Source organism: Mus pahari, chromosome X (genome assembly GCF_900095145.1).
Source record: "Mus pahari chromosome X, PAHARI_EIJ_v1.1, whole genome shotgun sequence".
In the NCBI taxonomy this organism is placed as follows: Eukaryota; Metazoa; Chordata; class Mammalia; order Rodentia; family Muridae; genus Mus; species Mus pahari.
The window spans coordinates 61262944-61273606 of record NC_034613.1 but is presented as its reverse complement, the minus strand read 5'-3'; the positions used below and the strand labels follow the sequence as shown (position 1 = coordinate 61273606).

The 10663-nt window shown below is 35.0% G+C and overlaps 1 protein-coding gene across 1 annotated transcript in view; it reads left to right on the top strand.

The window, feature by feature from the left end:
• The window catches only part of Gabra3 (gamma-aminobutyric acid type A receptor alpha3 subunit), a 218036-nt gene that overhangs the window by 56059 nt on the left and 151314 nt on the right, over window positions 1-10663 (top strand). The window lies entirely within an intron of this gene.

The window sequence follows — 10663 nt, the reverse complement described above, 5'->3', positions numbered from 1 at the left end:
TACTGGAGGATCCAGCAATACCTCTCCTGGGCATATACCCAGAAGATCTTCCAATTGGTAATAAGGACATATGCTCCACTATGTTCATAGCAGCCTTATTTATAATAGCCAGAAGCTGGAAAGAACCCAGATGTCCCTCAATAGAGGAATGGATGTAGAAAATGTGGTACATTTACACAATGGAGGATTACTCAGCTATTAAAAACAATGAATTTATGAAATTCTTAGGCAAATGGATGTATCTGGAGAATATNATCCTGAATGAGGTAACCCAATCACAAAAGAACTCATTTGATATGCACTCACTGACAAGTGGATATTAGTCATGGATCTCCTTATCTTCAAAGCAGCAGTTAGTTCTCTCCACTTTTGACTCTTCCGGTTTTTATTCTGCACTGCTTTTCTCCTTTAAAGGACCCACTTAGAGAATATAGGGTATTCCCTTTATGTTAAACATACTAGATTATCATTTATTACCATCTGCCAAGGCACTTTGGCCATGTGATCTTAACATATACAGAGGTGTGTTATACAAGTGAATAAAGATATTGGGAAATAAAATCATGAGACTATGTTAAGAGAACCATTTTTTTGTGTTCAATTTTAATATGTATGTTTGTAGACATACAATTAAAATAAAAGTAATTAATGCCACTAAACACAGTGGGGTATGATTGTTTTTTAAGGTACTTGGATCATCTATTCAAGTACTTTTTGCACCCCCTTTTCCATCCTCCTTGTCTTTCCCTCCTAGGTCCCTTCCTCCCTCTACCTCTGGTGATTATTTTGTTCCCCCTTCTAAGTAGGACTGAAGCATCCACACTTTTGTCTTCCTTCCTCTTGAGCTTCATATGGTCTGTGAGTTTTATCTTGGGTATCCCGAGCTTTTGGGCTAATATCCACTTATCAGTGAGTGCATATCATGTGCGTTCTTTTGTGACTGGGTTACCTCACTCAGAATGATATTTTGTAGTTCCATATGCCTATGAACTTCATGAAGTCCAGTACATTTTGTTTTGTTTGTCTTATAATTTTCTTTCTAATTGTATAATTGACAGCTTCCACATAAAGACTGTCTACCCCAGTGTCATGGTTGTTTATTACTGTGGCTTTTTATATTTAATGCTGCACTTAGTCCTCACGTTTTACTACATTTTCCTGATTCTGAATCTCCTCTATGGTCTTTGAGTTGTGCTTGTTTGTTTGTATTCTGCTATTTTAAACAAGTTTATCATCATCGGTAACATCAGTGTTACTGCATCATAAACAGCAAAGCAAACAGACATCGTGTCTGATAATATAGTTTTGACTGCTGCTAGTATGTAGCTTCTCTGACATTTCTCGTGACATGATCTTATGGAAAGCTTCCTGTTCCTCTGGATTTTACAGTCTTTCCAGCTCCTTTTCAGAGATGATTCTTGAGCATTAGCTGCAGGGATTGTATTGTAGATGTATCAATTTGGACTGAGCAACACACATATTTATTACTTTTTAAATATCAACTTGAACTATTGGATCTATAATTATATTACTCACTCATTTCTCATTAACTCGCATTAATTTGTTTTTCTTGTCTAGTCTCATTTATCGATTTTGCTGATTTTTATTTTTTGATTCTTTTTTTTTTCTGTTATTGGATATTTTCTTTATTTGCATTTCAAATGTTATCCCCTTTCCAGGTCTCCTGTCCAGAATCCCCCATCCCATCTCCCCTCTCCCTGCCTCTATGAGGGTGCTCCCACATTCACCCACCCACTCAGTCCTGTCTTTCTGCCCTGGAATTTCCCTACACTGGGGCATCGAGCCTTCCCAGGACTAAGGCCCTTTCCTCCCACTGATGACTGACAAGGCCATCCTCTGCCACATATGTGGCTGGAGCCATGGGTCCCTCCATGTGTACTCTTTGGTTGGTGGTCCAGTTCCTGGGAGCTCCGGGGGGTCTGGCCACTTGACACTGTGTGCATGTTTATGTGTGTATGTGTGTGTGTACTATATGTGAATTACACACACACACATATACATACAGAGAGAGAGAGAGGGAGAATCTCAATCCCTCTCTCTCTCTCTCTCTCTCTCTCTCTCTCTCTCTCTCTCTCTCTCGCGTCAATTCTGGGTGTTCTGTTCTGCCACTCTGACTTTTCGAGATGTGTGTGTTTTTTTTTTTCCTGAAATTGGAACAGCTCCTGATTGGCTAGACAGTCTGACCAGCAAACTCCAGGGAACAATCTTCTCATCAGATGTGTGCTGCCATGCCCTGCTTCTACCTGAGTACTCAGAGTCTCAACTCCCATTTTTATAGCTGTGTGACAAGAACATTGCTGACTATCTCTCTTTAGAACCTGGTTGACCTTTAGAAGAACTGTAGTTTGGCTTTGTTAATTTCATAATATGCTCTTGTGTATTACTGATTACTAAAAAAAAAAAAACAATAAGAGGTTATGCACATGACATTACTATAAATCAGCATGCTGTGTTATGCTGACAGCAACCCCAAATGTTTTGTATTACTGCATCTCTTGAATGCATTGCTTTCTGGTGCATAACTGTAGTTTAAAGCTTATTGATAAGTTCTCATTCTAATACATAATTGTTAGTATAGTACAATATGGATGTCAAGTTACTGATCACCTCACAGGTGCTGGAGTTTGTCTTTTGGAACAATACCATTCACTATTGTCTCCAAGGGCTATGAACAGAAAATATAATTGCGCCCTTATTTGCTCATATTTCTAGAGGCTAGAACTACAAAATGAAAATATTGGCAGGGCTATGCTATTTTTGCAGGTTCTGTGGAAAAATTTAATAGCTTTTGTTAGCTTCAAGAATTTCTTGGCTTGTGGCATCATCACTAGCTCTGTTGAGACATGCTTTTATCTTTTTTGTTGTTGTTCAAATTTCACTCTGTTTTTTACAGAGACAGTAGTCACTGGATTTGTGGTCCATGCAAACATATTACTACATTTTCTGTTGACAAAACAGAATAGATGTGATTGAGTTATTTATAAATAAGGGAAGCTTATTTACCTCATAGTTCTAGAGCATGGAAGTCCAAGAGAAGACTTTCATAGCTGAAGATAGCCTTAGGTTACATTGCAACATGATGGTAAAACAGTAGGAATAGAGAAACATGTAAAAGAAAGAAAGCTCTAGGAGCAAATTCAGTTTATGACCCAGATCTGCAACACCGATACTACTTCCATGAGATGGACCCACTCTCTAAAGAAAAAACTAATCCCTTTCAGCCTCTTAAAAGGCCACACATTCTAACATTTCACATTCTACCATTCAGATTTCTATATGAGTTTCAGGGGTAGGACATACTCAAAAAGTTTGTAGTATAACTTCATGTTGAGTTTATTACAAGAAGACTCAGTTCCATATAAGATCACAACCACAGGTATTGAGAATTATAACTTCAAAATCTCTTTGGAGAGGACATAATTCAATTCATAATAGCCTCTATACTTGAAGACATATGCTTTTGTATTGCGGCTTTTAATTTTTTTAAATTTTATTAAGTTAAGTTTTGTATACACACATACACTCACACACATATAGTCATTTTTTACTTTGGAACTATATATTTCACAGGAAATAGAACTTATAGTGATTTAAAGATATGAATCATAACTAAGTACTCAAGGTTAAGATGTTTATCTGAACATTTGGCATAAGGTTTCATTTAGTACCATTTACCTCTTCTCTTAACTGAAAACTTTATTTTGTTTGTGGATGTTGAATTGAGCTTATCTTTCTGTCTAGACCCATTACTGCAGTTTATCTGATTGCTTATTATATGTGTACACTATCAGCCACTATTGTTATCTGAAGATACAAGATGAAAACTACTAACCTATCCTGAATATAAAAGACAAAAAATCATGATTTCCTTTTGAATATAGAATTACTTGCATTAGTATGAATATTAGTTGTGTTATTGTGGCCATTAGATCTTGTTTATGCTGACTGCTCATATACAGTTTCTCTTATCAGTACCAATAGTTGTTTCTTCATATAACGGGATATCTATCTTTGATGTTTTACCAGAAACAAGCACAAATCCACGTATGCCATGACCTGATTTCATAAGGGATCATGTTCATGTAACTTGCTTTTTGTTTTATTGTCATCCTCTTGAAACAGAGTTATCCATTGCTTATATATTTTCTTATTAGCATACCATGTCTGAGTAATAATCATATCATAGTTTATTTCTGTAATATGTCGACATATACTGGTATTACAATTATTAGCCTGTGTTCTGTAGGTGTGTGGCTATATATTAGCAAAATATATTCCAAGACCTTTTCTTACATTTTAGTCATCTAAGCACCCTATACTATTCAGATATTCTCTTAGATCAATGGCATACATTCATTCTTTAAATAAAAGTTGAATGGATTTTATTATTTTATTATTTGTGACATCACATACATTTCATTTTTCATATGCGAATTGACTCATTATCCAAACATATCTAAAAATTTTCAGTCATGTGTTTGAAGTTGTTATACAGTTTGTAAAAATACATAATGACAGTATTTTTTCAGAAATGGAATATTTTGCTCCTTTTATGTTAATCTGTACACTGTGTGCTTTCCTACTAATATGAGTTTCTCTCTCCTTTGTCATTGGTGTGTACTCCTGTAACATGGCATTAACACCTGTTGCAAGATGCTCTGTTTGTGCATTTTAGTCAAGTGCTCAGATGCTTGCGGTGCTGCTTATGCACCACGAATATTTGAGCATGTGCTATGGTACCTACTTTTACAACATTGCCATCTGCTTCTGGAACAAAGCCATTCATTACTCTGTTTTTAAACCATGTTCCATGTCTGTCTGTCAGGTGACTCACAGCATATTGTCATTTATTATTGTACTTAAAAGGGTGGGTGGTGAAGCCAAAATATTTGTGCTTGAATTTGAAAGTATTGATTGTTAACTGTGGGGTCTTGAATACCTCAATTTGAATTTCTGTTCTTTCATTTGCACAAAATGCCAAAGATATCTCATAAATTTGTACATATTAATACATGATTGCATTTCAAACACTGCATAGAATGTTGTGAAGTATATGTGACAACAGTAATGATGGTTATGATATGATATTCCTTGATTTCTTGTCATGGGTGCCAGTCTCAGTTCTGCAGCTAATATACATGTCTTTATGGTAAAACAATGTTACTTGCAATAGTGGTTTAAAGACTGTGGTATAAACTTATGCAATGGAGTGCTTACTCTCTTAGAATCAATGCTATCTGGAGTATTCTATTAATCGTAACATGATTATTTTCTGCTCTTCTATCATCATTTCCCCCTAATATACTTGACCATCTACTTTTAGGTTATAGTCAACTTATTTGCTTGTAATGTCTGGAAATACACCTTGGTGTAATTGCTCCAATATCAGAGAATTGTATGAATATATGTTGTGTTATTGCCTTTAGCATCATTGCCATGTCTTGGTGGCCTTGTGAATGCTACCTTTATTCCAATATCTTGTTCATCTTGGCATATTCCCATGTTATTTGTTCCTGTATCACATCTACTTTTATATTATAGAATCCATATAGGTTTTTGCTTATGCACCATGGTTGTCTGAGCAAACAGCATGCTTGTCTGCTCATACCCATCTTAACTGTCTACTGCTCTATAGGAAAGCAGTGTTTTATGTATCTGTTTGTATTTTCTGGTTGCCTTTTCCTAGTACATAGACCTCTGCTCCCTCAACATGCTGGTGTTTTTCCTGTACCATCTCTATCTGTTCCAATTTTATAGATGTTAACTCATCACTAGACTTCCTGTGCATCATAGTCCAGTGCTCAAATGCATCCCATGTACTATGACTGCTTAAGCATATAACAATAATTTCTCATGTGTTTTATCAGTATGATCTTCTCCTAGTCTAAAGGGAACCATGATTTTCTAATTTCAAAATGATAGCATGTTTACTTGTTACAGCATAATTTTTAACTTATATCAAAAAATATGTAACTATGCAGCGTAAGATGCTCTAGAACAAATGATGTCTATTTGTATATCATAGTCATAGAGATCTGGGCATATTCTGCCAGGTCTCCCTTTACATATGTGATATCAATTCATAGAGTAAAGTTTTTTGTTCCTGTATCATAGCTCATTTATAAGGCACAAAACTATCTGACCGGGTGGCATTAGTACTACACCACAGTATAGATTTCTTTTGTGAGATCCTATCAAATTTACAAACACTTCTCATGGCTTTCATAACCTCTAGATTTCTGTGGGATTTCTTTAGGTGTCTTGGCTACATGATCCTGAATAATATTCATGTATTGAGGTTTTGTTTTTTTTTTTAGCTTTGTAACTTATGCACCTGTGAATTAGCTACTCATGGCTATTTGCTATTATACATTGTCTCTTGGATGTATGTGTGTGGGGGCTCATTTTCAATACTTTTATGACATATTCTGCTGTTTTATTGTGTTGCAAGTTCTATAATTATGCATTAATTCCTCATTATTGCATTGAAAATGCAACCATCATTATCTGCTTTGTAATAAAGTTGGAAATTCCTGTACATTTACTATCACTGTGGACACCATAATTACTTCATACTTCAATGTTTTTACCACCTTCTGCTTCCTCAGTATCTACTACTATATGCTGGATATCAACCCATGTTGTGGAACCTTCAGTGTGCATCATGGTCAAATGCTCACATTTCCCGTGGTGGCTGCTCATGCATCACGGATGTTTGAGCATGTTCTACAGCCTCTATTTTTGCTACATTGTCTTCTATTTCTGGACCTAGGCCATTTGTTTCTGTGCTCTATGGTTTTACTTTTGCCACATTGCTCTAAGGAATCATGATGTCATCAGAGGAGTAGACAGTGTTTACTCTAAAACTAGATTCTGGTTTTGAAACCTGGTTTTGTCATTTAATAGTTTGATGTTCTTGAACAAGATTTTTTTCTCTCCATTGTCTATGTTTTGTCCACTTTAAAATAATAATATTACTATCTTATGGGGTTTTTGTGAATACTTAGCAACTTGAATGTAATATGCTTAGTGCCTGGCACATAGTAAATTGCAAATACTTCCTGATATTGTATTATTTGCATTATATCTTGTTCTAGATGATCTTTTAATGTTCTATCTTGGTTTCTTATTTTACATAAGTGTCATATACTACTTTTGCAAAGGTGATCATGGCTTTATTGAGGTTTTCATAACTGATAATGCTTCTCTGAGCAGGAAAAGCACCATTGTTGACTACCAGCTTTACTTGTATCATAATTGGTAACACATTTCAAGGTATGCTTGAATGTATTGTAATAAAAAACTGTTTTTCTTGTTTTTTCCATTCATCATGGGTCTCTTTCTCTATTCTTTGCTCCTGGACCAGCAGATCCATCCCATATTATGGCTTCTTGATCATGTATTGTGATTTAACTGGCTCTTTTTCTAGTCACTATGACAATATCCCTGAAAGAAGCAACTTAAGGAAACTGAGTTTATCATGGCAGTTAAAGGACAGCAGTTGGAGCAGCCTGGTCTGTGGTTGCAGGAATTTATAGAGTAGTTGTTCTCATTTTGAGAGCTCAAGAAGCAGAATGAACACAGAGGGAACAGAAACCACATATAATCCTCAGTCATCCAAATGACTGACTTCCATCAGTCAGGTTTCTTGGTCTCCTCCCATGCTCCCCATAAAATGCCGTAATCTGGGGACCATGTGTTCAAGAATATGAGCCTATATCATGGGCAAGTGGTTACTCATGTTGATTCTATGTTTCTGTACTATGGCCATCTTTTGGAAAATTGGGGGTTTAATTTCATTCTGTATTTCTGCTGATAATTGTTACTTTGGTGAAATGAAGTTTCTTAATTTCTTTCATTGAAAATCTGCCTTATTTGTATCAATAAATGGACTTGATAGGTACAGTGATGCCTCATTGCTTGTGTTATATATTTCAATCTTTTTAAAAAAATGTATTAGTGTAATCAATCTTCACTATGTTTATTAATAAGGAAAATAGCTTTGTTATTAATAATGGTAACATGAAATAACTGTTTTGAGGAGTGTATTTTCAAGTAATTATTTTTGTGGTACTCAGCATGTATGGCAAGAGCTTGTATCACATATTAGGCAAACATGCTTTACCAATTCTTTATTGTATTTTCTTCTTTTTCCTCATTTACTTTGTACTGATATTTCTTAGTGCCCTTCTGTACTCCTGTTTCTTTTCAAGAAATGTAGTCTATTTTGGCAATTGATTTTTGGCAATTGATTTATTTTATAGTTAGTGCTAATTCATTTCTACTCCAGGTTTAAGAAAGAATTTAATTAAGTTGCATAGGTTTTATCATTGTTTCTTTATATTTAGACCATCAACTCATATGTAGTGAGTTTCTGAATATTGAATTTTCTAGTGTATATTCTTTCTTCATCTCTCATGACAGCAATACCACTCTGCTCTAAATGCAGTTTATAATTTTTTCTTCTATTTCTTTTCTTCTATTTCTGGTAAAGTGTCATTAAAGTATATCTGGGAAGTATATTAACTCACTTTGGATAGTATGGGTATTTTTCTAATAGTCATTCTTTCAATCCATAGATAGAAGTTATCTTTCCATTTATTTGCATTTTCTTTTAACTTTTTTTTTTTCATCAAAGATTTATTGTTGTCAGTAAGTATTTTACCCCCTTGGTTAAATTTGTATCTCAGTAAATTTGTTGTAAATTTAAGTGGGATTTCTTTTTATCTTCAGAGATTTCATTATCAGTGTATAATAATGCTAGTGATATATGTAAGTTCTATTTGTATTCTTTAATCTTATCAAATTCAATTATCATATTGTAACAGTTTTATTGTGGAGTTTTAGAATTTTATATGTGCAAGATTACATTGTTGCATAATAGAGCCAGTTTAATACCTTCTTTTCTATCAGGATACATATTATTTATTTCTCTTTATTCATTGGCCTTATTTAATCCTAGTACTATATTTGAAAGAAGTGATGAACTTGGGTATCTTGATCTTAGAAGAATAAAATTACCTTTTCCCCATGGAGAATGGGATATGAAAGCATATATATTTTTGTCAAATATCTTTTGGATGCCTACAGATACGCTATTTTGGTTTTTACTTTTCATTTTGTTAATTTACTGTGCTATACTTACTGATTTGCTTTACTTTGTTTTGAGCTATCTTTGTATCCCAGAGATCCTTTGATCCTGGTGATTGACATTTTTTTATTATTATTATTTTCTTTATTTACATTGCAAATGCTATCCCGAAAGTTCCCTATACCCCCCCCCCAACCCTGCTCCCCTATCCACCCACTCCCACTACTTGGCCCAGGCCTTCCCTTGTGCTGGGTCATATAAAGTTTNCAAGACCAAGGGGCCTCTCTTCCCAGTGATGGCNGANTAGGCCATCTTCTGCTACATATGCAGCTAGAAACACAAGCTCAGGGGGTACTGGTTAGTTCATATTGTTGTTCTACCTACAGGGTTGCAGCCCCCTTCAGCTCCTTGGGTACTTTCTCTAGCTCCTCCATTGGGGACCCTGTGTTCCATCCAATAGCTTAATTACTTGTAAATTTTTGTTGTTAAATTTAGGTTTGAATAAATCATCTTCTTTTTCAGACTTCCATTTAGGTTCATTTTTCATTTGTTTCATTTTTGGTTGGACTGATAGATTTCTGTCTGTTGGGTTTTTGTTTCATCTAGAGGTATCTAATAATACATATGCTTTACTATTCTAAGTATTTTTATTTTGGGAGTTGTGCTTTTAAGTCATGTAGATTATTGTTTATAATGCTATTTTTATGGCGGTCATAAGCCCTTTATACTATGGATAATGATGAATTTAGTATCTGAAATATGTGCTGCTATTCTAGTACTTTTTGTCGCTTTTCTTTCATAGTGTCCAGATTCCTTGTGTGTGGTTGTGTTTGAGAAATTATCAATGCACTTGAAGTTATTTCTTGGAATTCTTCAAAGCTGTGAATGAAGATGTCATCATCCAGAGATGATTTCTGTTTACTCTTGCATGTCACCTGAAACACAGGTTATTTTAAATTAATTCCATGATTTTAGCGTTTTTTGACCAAATAATGTGATTGTGTGTTTTATTCTTTCAAGAGTGACTTGGTGGTGGTTTAATATGTTTATAGTTCTTCTTTGTTCCCTTATAAGCTCTGTTTGAACTAAAGTAGCATTACCTTTACAGTCTGCCGAGGATAAAGGCACAGACTTGCTTCTAAATTCATTCATAAAGTGAATTTATAGCACTTGGAGAATCTGACCTGTATGCTAGAGAGTGAGTGTGTGCATGCATGTGTGATATTACATTAACTATCAGTGGAAATTTTCACTCTCTGTTTTTTACTCATCTTGCTCTGAGACTGTCAAAACCATAATTCAGCTTTGAAAATATCTTTGTCTTTATCTTCTCACTTACTGTTGCTTTTTTAAAACTTATTTTATTAGATATTTTCTTCATTTACATTTCAAATGCTATCCCGAATGTCCCCTATACCCTTCCCCCACACTACTCCCCTGCCCACCCACTCCTACTTCTTGGCCATAGCATTCCCCTGTGTGGGGCATATAAAGTTTGCAAGACAAAGGGGCATCTCTTCCCAGTGATGGCTGACTAGGCCATCTTCTGCT